The following is a 12,351-nucleotide window of genomic DNA, read 5'->3' on the forward strand; positions in this document are numbered from 1 at the left end:
AGAAATGGTAAAAAGAACAAATTACAGATGGTGAGCCTTATTGTTAACAACAAAAAAATTCGTATGAAATATTAGAAAAAAAAAACATCCACAACCAATGAAAGAAAGAATCTGGAGAATCTTCATTATGGTATCTAACAGTCCCTTTATCTCAAAGAGGAAGCGATAGTACTAACAAACAAAAAGAGAAGGACATTCACAGATATCATATCAATATCAAAGGTATTAGTCTCTTTGACTGAAGAAAAAGGTAATGTTTTTTTACAAGAAAACAAAATCAGGCCTGGGCTCTAAATAAATGGGATGTTCAGTGGAAGAAATGTTTTACTACAGCTGCTAAGCTGTACTGAACATATGCTTTTTCTAACACACAAAATCTGTGTTTCCACTGGAAACTGAGGCAAAATACCAGGGGAAAGGTGTCCTCCAGCTTTTCCTCTCTGTTCCCTCATGAGGTTTCTACTGTCAATCACATTTGCTCTTCATCTGATGGGATACAGGTGCTACTACAGTCATCTTCTCATCTCCTGCTTGACCGATCTCTCCTCCCTGGAAGTTGGAACACAAACAGTGGAGTTAAAATGAGTGAAAATGAAGGGAAAACTGTGTTGTTGTTCTTTTTTTGTTTTATTTTCTGGGATTTGCAGATGCTACGACAGGCTGCCTTGGTTAGAAAACATCAGAAGTGTAATCATATTAATAGAATCATTTTCTTATGCATGTGGAAATGCAGATGATGTATCATTTACAAGTGAATGAAGACTCAACATTGGCAACTGCTGGACTGCATAATATGGTCATAAAATGCTTCAGTTATAATGAGTCTAAGAAATTATTGCACAGCTGTAACACAACTGTGGAGATTGGTAGAGAGCTTCAATAGAGTTTTAGGTTCTCCGTTTTTAAAAATACCTTTCATCCTCAATGCAGCCTGATTGCATACGGTAGCTGGCATGAAGGCAAGAAGCAACTACAGAAAAGTCTTGTAGAGAAAACGCTAGCATTTTTGGATGTGCTGACAATGTATCTTCAGGATGTAAAGAAATTCCAGAAGGCAAATCACAGGGTGAAAGACAGGACCATGGTATAGACTTTACTCAGAGATGGAAATCTAAAGAAATCAATTCCTCCTTTCCCCGAGAATTTATGACAATATTTTTCATGTTTTCTTGGCTACCTCAATCAGAGTTTGATCATAAGTAGAGATAAAGAGTCTGTGGAGTCATCTGTCCTGCTATGATGGCTTGTGTTTTGTTACTTCTGCCCTCCGGTAGAAAAGCAGGATCTAGTTCTTCATTGCAGGGGAGTTGGACTAAACGACCTTCCAACTTAAATGGTTCTATCATCAAACTGATGACATAGGACACTAGTCCTGTATGACTGGGACAAAGACATTTGGGAGGGATATGGTGGGTAGATCTGCCCGTATAGGGAATATTTTATTTCCCTCTTTACTCAAAGCAAGAAAATTATTTCCCAAGACATATATTCATTCATATAAAACTTCCTCTTGGCAGTTAACTGAATTCTGGTCCAGGCTAATGTAGTAGGTTCTCCCAGCCATGGAAAATCCCTGAAGTTTATTCTTAAATGTGTCTCCAAGAGAAGGAGACATGACAGCTGAAGAGGCACACAAGCAACAAATTGACTTTTACAGGGAGAAGAAAAGAAGGCATCATCCCAGTTTTTATACTCAGTATGACCAGCGCTCCCATGCTATCGGCACACACAAATAAATCTATATGAATTGCACAATAAAGCTTTAGTGGTAAGATCTGCACTAGTTTGGTCATATCCTCACCTGATATTAATCAAAACTGTACAGAGCATATTCTCTAGCTGAGCAGATTTACTCTGGTAGCAGATTCAGCCCCACGTTTTTTGCTTGGCTTTGAGATTATGACATATTAGATTTATTGGCTCATTTGCTACAATAAATGAGAGGTTCTGCACTGAGACACATTCAACGGCAGAGCAGTGAATGGACTGGCTGAGAAACAGGACAGGAATAAAGACAGAACATTCGTTCTAAAAGACAAAACCCAGTCCTCATGCCTCTCCTAGTTCATCATTACTGCTTACCACATCCTGTGAAAATACTCTGCTTTAAGACTTGAAACGAGCAAAGGCATTTTTTCCTTAAATGGGAAGTGTTGTAATGAAATGGATTTGACAATCTGTGAAACACATTGTAGAGGTTTATTGAAGTGGACTAGCTGAAGGGAAAGGGATCATCTAATTCCTGTGCTAAGAACTGAAGCATGAAGTGTGCAACAGATTACATAGATGCTTGTACAGGATATAACAGTGCTTGGTTTTACAGTTACCTGCTGCTTTGTATTGAGATCTCCAGATGTGAGCTGGGAATCATGAAAATTTGAGGAACTTGTGTCAGAAAGTGTAGGCTCCTGAAAGAAAGGATTAAAAATATCTTATTTATTATGTACTTAAGATCATAAGTGTATATAGACAAATGAGGCATGATGACTTTATGTGTGAGAATAATATGAAGTGGGGGAACAAAATGACTGCATGTAACAAATGAGAAAAATATTTTTCTCATTTAATTCCTGACTCAGAATTTAAATTTTGTTTTTGGAAGACCATTAGCAAGTGGCACTTCAGTAAGGATGAAACCTGCCTAAATTAACAAGTTTCAGAGGTAAGGTTTCACAGAATATTTTGAAGCATCCAGAGCTAGGCACCTATTACTCTTTTAAGTACAATGCTTCTGGTACCATAAAATGATTTATACCATGTTCTGGTATTTACAGTTGCTGTGACAAACAGTTTTAGGGCATACAATAAAGCTTTTTTATCAAAGCTGGCTTTACATGTCTGCTTGCAGTCATAAAGAGCAATGTGTGGAAACATCCCCCTCAGTTCTCCCCAGAAGGCACAGGACAGCGTGTTCAGTACAACACTTGATGGTAGCAGTGGGATATGCTTTTGGATTATCAGCTTGTAATTAAGGGAGTTTTTAATGTTGTAAAGGAATTGTCAGCTCAATCTATAAACCATTCTTATCTTTAATGGACAAAAATGCACCCTGCAGAAGAGAAAATACATACTGTTATAGTGTCAGTTCCCTAACTATGAATCCTCTCCACTATTTCTCCCAGTGGAAAGTCAGAAAACCTCCTCAGTAAGTATAGTGGGTTTACAACACTGCTCAGGTTGCCTGTTCTTTGCCTTAAGTCCACACACGTTTTGTTTGTTGTATGGGAATCTGCCCACTTCTATACTCTTGAGGAGGCTACACTTTGCATTTTTCAAACCCTAAATACATTTAAAATATTAAGTCCAGTGCACTCTTCTGAACTACTCAGTTTTGCTTTGGCCTCTTGTAACCAGGGACATGGATGTAAACCATTCAGGCAACCCTACAGGGCCCACGAGGCAGGATAATCTCACTTAATCACTGCTTCCAGCTTTGCTAGTGCTTTGTTTACTGACACTGGACAACAATTTGCTAACAGCTAATTGTTTCCTGGAGTGTGGCAAAGCCCAAGGAGATTTTGTTACTAACTGGAAGGATGGGAGTGTAACTCAGTGACCACAGATAACTGGTAGATGGTGGATAATTCTCAGCAAAGCAAAGGGGAAAAACAAGGAAAGTCAGGAAGCCTTCATACCCTTGACATTAAGGAAGGGTAATCAATTGATGAGAAGGATCACTTGCTTCCTAATAGTAATTAGTTGAAAAAATGGAGAGCAGGGTGACTTCTCCTGACAATTGGGAAACTGCACCACAAAGCCCATCCATCTCAGGTGCAGTTAATTAACTTTACTGCCCGCTCCCTCACAAACACCTCATTCAAGGAGGAAATGAGATAGCAAGTCTTGTTGTGTCTTTGTAACCTTTCACCTTTATTTATTTTCTCTTCACTTTGGCTGTGGTTCAGTTGACACTATCCACCTTACTCACTGCATAATTACCTCTTGGATACAGTCATTAAATATTGCGTGGGATTTGAAGGCCTTACTTGCCTCCATTATCCCAGAAACTAAGACAACTTTTCTCACTATCTCCTACCATCAGTATGGTAAACTCTCCTACCAACAGTAAGGAAAACTCTACTGCCTGGTGCTTATGTTCAAATAAAATATGTGCATTAGTCTATCTTAAGGATTTTGCAGAGAGGCAGGCATTATGGACGTATTTTTTCATCTTCCAATGGAAGAGATTGTTCAGTTTGTTCAAAATATAACAAAGGAAATCATTTAGATCACCGGGAAATTGAGCAAATTGCTTTTCCTACAATTTTTCTATTTCTCCTTTTTCTGCCCCTACATGTTTTCTAGTCCTGTTGCTCCAAAGGCTTTTTAAAGCCTTTGTACTTTTTCAAACATTAGAAGTACTAAATTGCATTTTAATTTTGGCTTTTCAGAGCTAGCTGAAGTACCTGAAGTTAGAAGTTGTGCAGTAACTCTTTCAATTGTGCATTCTGCTTTTTTTTTTTTTTAATAGTTGGGAAAATGACAAAGAAAAGTCAAGAAGTGGAATAACCACATCCAACTGCAACTGGATTATTAGTAGCAAATATTAAGGAGAACAGTTATTTACTCATTTCTAAAAAGCCATTTACCAAATCTTACTTTCCTCTTCCTACAATCTTTACTAAATCAAATATTTCTCTTCTCTTTTTCTTTTTCCTTCTTTTTCCCCAGGAGGAGTGAACAGTGGGTATATCCTTAAAAGACATGTAAAAATATACTACTCACATGAAATATCCAGGTACCAACCTAAGGGCAGTACTAGCAGGGTTTCTAAGTAACACTGGAATCTCCATCTGTGAAATCTCCTATGGGACTATTCAAAGCCTGATTGGACAACGCAATGAACCACCTGCTCTGACTGGGGCTGAAGTAGATGCACCTGAGGTGCCTGCTAGCCTTCACCATTCATTGAGCCTACTGCAGAGGCAACATTTGCTAAGGAAGAGTATCACGTGTGTGGAGGCAGTTGGGCCTCATTATCAGTGTGCCCCATACACTTTCAGTGGCTGTTTCATAAGAACGTAGTGGTCTGAAGTGCAGAGAGCTGCATGACTTTCCCAAGCAAGGAGCAAGAGGCATTGGGTGGAAGGACAGGGAGCTGGATCTACATTTCTAGAAGACCTCAGGATTCCCTCCTTCTGCCTGTCCCTGGCTGCTCTGTGTGGACTGCTGTCCTCCTCTCAGGGCTGGAGTATCATAATTCAAAGCCTATGCTTGCTGCCAAGCCTCTGCTGCCCTGAGACGCCGTTTGTCCCCAGCAGAACCAAAGAGAAATAACTCCACTACAAGTACATTAAGCACATGAACAGCTCTGACAAGAGGCACAGCAATATTTTTTTTGGTAAGCTGACTTATGCTTTATTGAATTCATTTACTGGTTGTCCAACAGCTCCATCAGGTGCTTTTGCAGTAGCCAGACACAGTGGCATGACCTCAAGTCTGGAGTGATTCATAAGGTCCTCCCCACTTCTTTACTACAGAGGTAACAGGAAAATCTTCAGCAAGCAGGGTACGTGACTGTGTCAGACTAAACATTAGTGCTGTGCAGACTAAACATCAGTGCCGTGCAGACTACACAGTCACATCATTTTAGTGGGAGCAGCTAGGTGTATCTGTGCCAAGCTTTATCAGGCTGATGTCCTCTGGACATGTTAGAAGGGCTTACCAGTTTGATGACAATGGCAGGAAATACAATTGGAATCAAATTTCAGCATTGTTCTCTCGCCAGGTGTAAAGCATCATGAATGCAACAACCTGCAATATCTCACATTCCTTTTTTTTGTGTGTGTTCAGATTGAATTGTAGCATATCTTTAGCTGCACTGATGTGGTATAATGGATTGCAAATTCACTAACAAAATATTGAAGAAGTGGACATTTTGTCATAATGACTTTGCAAAGTGTGAGAAACAAGTCAGCAGAAGTCTACTTTTCTACAGGGAAGCTTGAGAAAAACACTTCACTATTGACCACACGTACAAAGCAGTGATGGTAAATAAACCATAATACAGAGAAATGTTGTTATGTTTTGTGAGAGATGAAGCAAATGTTGGCTGGTTTCTATGGACTCAGCATCGCAGTGCAACATACACACGCAAAAAGTACTGTACAGAATAAATGGAATGGGAATAACTAATGAATATCACAGATGAGAGACAGAGAAAACTTCACTGCACCATTGGATAATGTTTGGGTACTTGCTAGTGACAGATGGCCAGCCATTTCATCTGTATGTGTGTCCCCCTTGATGGAAGACTGTTTGACAGCACACGAACAGTTACTGCCTCTTCTTTGTCATCTTGCAGCATTCTTGTAGCTTGAGGGGCCTGTGTGTGTTTAATCAATCAAGCAGAAATTTTATGAGGCAGGTGCTTAAGAGTGTGGTAGGAGGAGAAATAAAACTAATAAATTAAAGTCAGTTCCAGTTACTCTTAATCACAGGCACTCTTAAGCACGGGCACAGACTGAGATCACTTATCTGTTCCTAAATGACCTGGATCTTGTATTACCATCAGTGCTGACGACACTTGTGGTGTTAACTGGTAGCATGCAGAGGCCAAATAAAGGAACACAACAACTTAAAACCATGTATGGCCAAATTTACTCCGCAGTGGATGCCAATGGAAAGGCGCAATGTGTGCTGAATACCAGAAAATTAATTATGAGCTGAAATACTTTTCAGGCCAATCTTGAGTTGTTCTGTTGCCTAGACCAAATGTTGCAAGTGGTTGGAGGTGGCTGGAGGCAACAAGGTGACTGGAGGTCTCTCTTTGTGACAGTCAAGCTCCCAGAGACACAAGTCTGACTGGGGGCACTCTGGTGGCAGGGTGCAAGTTGGTCCACAACTGTCTCAGCCCCTTTCTCCTGGGTAAGGGCTTCAGCATGTTATTGAGAAGTCTTCTGAGCATTACTTCAGCTACATTTTTTAGGAGAGTGCAGAAACCAAGAAGGGCAAACAGTTACTGGGAAAAAATTCAGGGCTATCACAGCAACTTAGACTCAGGTGAACAGAGGCCTGCTAATGCACAGCTTTGCCCTCAGCATCTTCTTTTGCCTGAGACCCCTTTCTGCAGAGTGACTCTGTCCTTACATGTAGGCTCTGAGTCCCTCTCCTACTGGACTATAGGGGAAAGACCCAAGTCCTTATTACAGCATCTCATTTTCATTCCTTCACAGGTAAGCGCACCCTGTTGCTGTACAGGTAGTGTGTTGCAACCATTTTATTCTGAAGGCAAATCAATATATCAGGAGAGCTGCTCCACTGCATGTTCTCTATAACCATAAAGATGCACATGGTTGTCCTCTCTGCAGAACCCTGAGATTCCAGCTTTGATTAGCTGAATCTAGAGCCTATCAAATATTTTTTCTAGCCAGTAGTTTTTGCCTCCCTATTTTTTAGCACGTCTTCCTCTGTTCCCACAGGAATTTGGTCTTATTTGTTGAAATGTCTCCTGGCTGGACCATCTCCAGACATCATCTGTAAGGCTGATTAATTATCAGGGAGATCATCACAATTCATAATAAGTTGTGCTAATTACATGTACCCTATGAGTATTTTCCTCTCATTTGTCTTGTGAGTGTTCATTCTGCAGATTTATAATGAACATGACAACTTCAAGTGAAACCAGGCTTGTGGATGTCAGAGAAAGGCATGGGGGGATTGGGCTCTTAATTAAAACTCATATTTGTTTGGAACTACTAATGTAATGTTACTACTCGTTTTGCTTCTGAAAAAGACTACCTATTAAAAATGTAGTATTCCCAAGAGAAAAGACACTGAGGCATGCTGTTAGCCCCAAAATAATCACTTAGTATTAAAAACTATTTCATGTCCACACTGAATTAAATAGTTTATGAAAAATACAAACCTGTTAGATCTGAAGACCAATTCCCTCTTGTGCAGGCAAATGCAAATTGCTTTTCTCTTTTGCCTGAAACAAAGAACTCATGTCAACAGTTTTCTCTGCCCAGCTGGGCTGGGCCTGCAGTCTCTCACTAAAACTTTCTATGAGCATCACAAATAACTTTTTTTGTAGCCAAGAAGTACAATAAACTTTGTAGAGAATGGTCATTTATCAGAAGCACCTGTTTTGGTCATTGACAACTTCACTGGCTACTTGAGAATCTATAGTCTGGAAGTCGAAATGGTTTACTTATATTTTTGAAGGAGCATCACTCGCTTCCTACAATCTAAAAAATAGTATTTGTGGGTTTGAGACAAGCAATGTGTGCTCTGTCATCAGTGGACTTTAAGCTACACATCAAGGCTGCAGCAGCTGGTGTTTCGGAGAAATAAACCTTTCCTTTGGGCATAAGAATTCTACTGGCTGTGAGGCTTACAGGTTGATTGGAGATGGATTTATTTTGGTTGTATAGATGTGTGTGAGGGCAATTAGCTCTGATAGCGCTAACTTTATGTTAAAGCAATCCCAGTCCTTTGTATTTATTTAAAATCCCAATAGGCTTGAGTTCCTTCTTGCACTGCTTTTCTGATACTATTTTCATCATTCTTTATAATAGCTTAGCTAAGTTTCTAATGAATGTGTAAGTTTCAATAAGGTGCCTTGTGCTGCTCCAAAAAAACCCACGTGAAATTACTGTTGAGTTGTTTTTCCCTAGCAATTCTCCCTCCTCAAGTAAGTTGATTAACCTTAGCACTAAAACAAAAAATCATTTCCAATAAGAAACAATTTCTTTCTTACTCAAAACCCTGGGATTTCAGAAATTACAAAGATCAAGATGATCTCTTGTTAAATAGCTCTAAAACGCCTCCCTGCCCCTCCCTTTTTTTTAGCCCTTTTCATATCCCCAAAAGAGCTAATTACAGCCCATATAATTATTTCCTCATTAGTTCATGACTCCATGACTCAGGTGCCATCTCCCATTAGTCAACTTGACCTGCCATGCATTTACATCACAATAGCATAAAATTGTAATTGCAAATAATTTAGAAGTCAAACAGTTTGTCTCTTGAAACATCACTTTTGCACATCAAAGTGACTTTCTTTCTGGTTAGTCTAAATGTGTTGCAGTAGTGACTGGCTGGTTGGAAGGTACATACAATCTGATTATCAAAACTCATGTATTTTTATATAAAAATAGGCCATTCAGATAGCTTGCTGCCTTCGATGCTAGCAGATTCTGGTTTCTGGGGCTACTGCTTTTGTAAACATGGATTCTTCTTTAACTAATGCAAGAACAATTGCTAAAATGAAAACCTTTCTATAGAAAGCAACATATGCTTCATGTCATCAGCTGTTCATTCCCAGAAGATCAAAACCAAACCACCCTTTCTTCAGTAGAGGTTTCTATGCAGTTCAGCTCTCCCACCAGTAGCTGACTGGTTTCTGGACCTGCCCTTGCTGCAATGCCTCTCTGTACTCTTGCTTTCCCACTTTATTTCTACCAAGAAGAGGAGAAATTCTTAAACAAAATTCACAGAACTGCAACAAGCCAACAGTGCTTCCAGATGCCTTTCTTTTCTCGTTGGTATCAAGCTGAATAAGAATAGTCAGCGAGTTTGGTGACACACATACTTAAATCAGAATAATTTTGCTTATCCAGTCTGTTTTTATGACCTTGTTGACATTCTTCTGGAATTCAGTTTTTCTGAGGGAGAGACTAGTGGTTTTTTTTTTTTTTTTTTTTTTATGCAACAGCTGTACTTTTTCTTCTAAAAAAAGACAGCATGGTCCTTATCCCTGGCTATTTTTGAACTACCTAAGTCTCACTTGTCATCTAAAAATAAGTTTCTAATATTCACACGTAGTACACATGCAACCATCATTTGGCCAAATATGGTAGCATAAAGGGGTCTTTATCAGGTCGTTGACTTCTTCTATAGTTTTTTGAAATCAAAACACTGCAAAATTATAAACAGATCCCGTACTTCCTGTTTGCAAAACACCACAAACAGAATTTAGTGCTTTTATGCAAATTGAGTCTGGACTCAATGAACTCTCAGTCTTCTCCTAGCACAAGTGAAACCATAATGACTTTTAGTCCTCTGAAAGAATATGAAGAATCATAGAATACCCCAGGTTGGATGGAGCCATCCAGGATAAGTGACTCCAGTTTCCTTGCTCCACAGAGAACTACCCCAAATCCAACCCCTGTATCTGAGACTGTTGTGCAAAAGGATTTTAAACTCCAGCAGTTTGGGGCCATTACCACTATCCTGAGAAGCCTGTTCCAGTGCCTGGTTAATTGTAACTCCTACATAGCTAGAAAATCCATTATTTTGAAGAGAAAAGTAATGTTGGATAGCAAAACAAAAATTTGAATTCTCATAAAAAACAATGAAAGATTATTCTTTTAAATGAGCATAACTGAAACATTTTAAAATCAAGCTAATTTTTTTTGTTTTGTTTTGTTTGTTTCTTTAAATGTGAGTTCAAAATATTTAGGCCAGCTATCTCCCAAAGTTTTTAAGTTTCTTGTTCCTTATCAGCCCTGGAGAGCTTCAGGCTGCCTGGACTGAGCACATGGCTACAAGGCAGTACTGCCACGGAAGAACTCCCCTTCTGCCTGGGACCCTTCAGGTTTCTAAAGGATTTTGGGTTGTCACAGACCATGGACCGTTGGCTGCTCACTCAAGTAGTGTCCCTAACAGAGCAGACCCAGACTTTGACTATCCAGGCTTTCTTGAAATCATAGAATTATAGAATCTCTCAGATTGGAAAAGACCTTAAAGATTGTCAAATCCAATCACAACCTAACTATACTACCCTAACAACCCTTTGCTTCACATAATTAAGCATGCCAAGCTGGCTGAGGGGAAATGCCAAGGGTCTGTTAACATTCAAACAGCTGAACTACATGGGCTTTAAACGGTGCTTTCATTTGGTTAAGTGGGCATTTCTTTGACAAGAAAAAAAGAAACAGGGCAGAAAAGGTTTTCAGGGGACAAGATGTTATCAGATCAATATCTATCGTGGTTTAAAAGAATGCCATGAAAAGTAGAATTAAGAGGATTGGGCTTTCCACCACTTTTTTCCTCACAAATTTTCACCTTTGTGGCCTTAATCATTTTAAGCAAGGCGTGAGTTGATGGTTGAACCTTCTCTAGTACCTTTCTTTGAGCTTTTATTTTCACAAGACTGGGAGGAACTTCTTATCTTTGAGACAAGACACTTTCTTCTAAATCACTAGACTTCAGTTTTATCATTCCAGTGTTATTGGAGAAAGACGATCAGGTTTGCATAAACAAACACAGAGCACAACCCACCAAATCAAGCAGTCTTTGGTTACAGTCTATGATATAGATATTTACCAATACAGGAAGTTCTGATGCCTAGCTTATGCAATTTTATATTGACATTAATGTGCTCCGTCCCTCCATGATGTTCTGTGGTTGATTGGAAGAGTTAGGTTAAGCATGATGCACAAAACAGAATTAAAATAAAATTAAGAGGAATTTATGGCAACCTAATGTTATGGCTATCTAAGGCTTAAACATTGTGACCTCCATGCAGCTGTTTGTCTTTAGAAGTAGTCAGAACCAGTTTGTTTGGTGAACTGAATAGGAATACGGAGTCAATGTTTTAAAAGACTTTCAATATATATTTCTGAAATATTTCTGTTTGACAGAGTGTAGATGGTAAAGCAATATTCTTAGTATAATGTTTGACTGCACTGCAAGTCTGCTTGCTTTACTTCAGAAGAGAATGAGTCATTATCCACGGAATGTATATGTAACAAATTTAACTTACTTATCTGCTCATGCAATATTATAAAGCAAAAGAGTTTCCTGAGATGCTTTCTTTACTAGATCTCATTCCTCATGAGACATGCATATTTAATTTAATACTTCTGTCATTCCTGTACCAAATTCTAGCTATGCATAGTTCTGATCCATCTGATGAGTTACAACATTAATACAGTTCCATTGTGCAATAAACGTACAGAATAAATTTCAGAGTTCTGCAAACCACAAAACACTGAAGTGCTGATTGAATTTTATGTGTCTTACACACTGTTTAAAGGTTTTCTTTAGCTTTTCTTCCACTGCTTTCTTGTCTGCTCTGTTTAAGTAACTAACAGCTCTTCCATTAAGCTTTCTTTGTCCATGTTTCACCAGCAGTTACAACAACAAACTAACATCACAACTGTGTCCTACTGTATTACAAAGAATGACCACATCTTTGTTGTTCCTTTCATGAAACTGTGATTATCACCGATATTTTCTTAAATATTCAGTGTTTCACTTAGGAAAAATAGAAAGCCTCCAACGGCACTATCATCTGGTTGTACTGGAGCAGGTTCTGCCTCCATGGCAATATGAAAGGCCATTGCATGGCACAGCTTCCAGCAAAACAGAGAAAACCCAGTACTGTGGTTTCAGCTCAGCATG

At 39.1% G+C, this 12,351-nt stretch overlaps 1 long non-coding RNA gene across 1 annotated transcript; it reads right to left on the reverse strand.

The window, feature by feature from the left end:
• Nucleotides 1-227: 227 nt before the first annotated feature.
• Nucleotides 228-4,775, reverse strand: LOC122175721. Its single transcript, XR_006177488.1, has 3 exons — nucleotides 4,726-4,775; nucleotides 2,328-2,408; nucleotides 228-549 (listed from the first exon to the last, which is right to left on the reverse strand). It is a non-coding gene; the product is annotated as an uncharacterized LOC122175721 (long non-coding RNA).
• Between the last annotated feature and the right edge of the window lie 7,576 nt (nucleotides 4,776-12,351).

Source organism: Lagopus leucura, unplaced genomic scaffold (genome assembly GCF_019238085.1).
Source record: "Lagopus leucura isolate 7727_CA_CO unplaced genomic scaffold, USGS_WTPT01 Super-Scaffold_741, whole genome shotgun sequence".
NCBI classification, from domain to species: domain Eukaryota; kingdom Metazoa; phylum Chordata; class Aves; order Galliformes; family Phasianidae; genus Lagopus; species Lagopus leucura.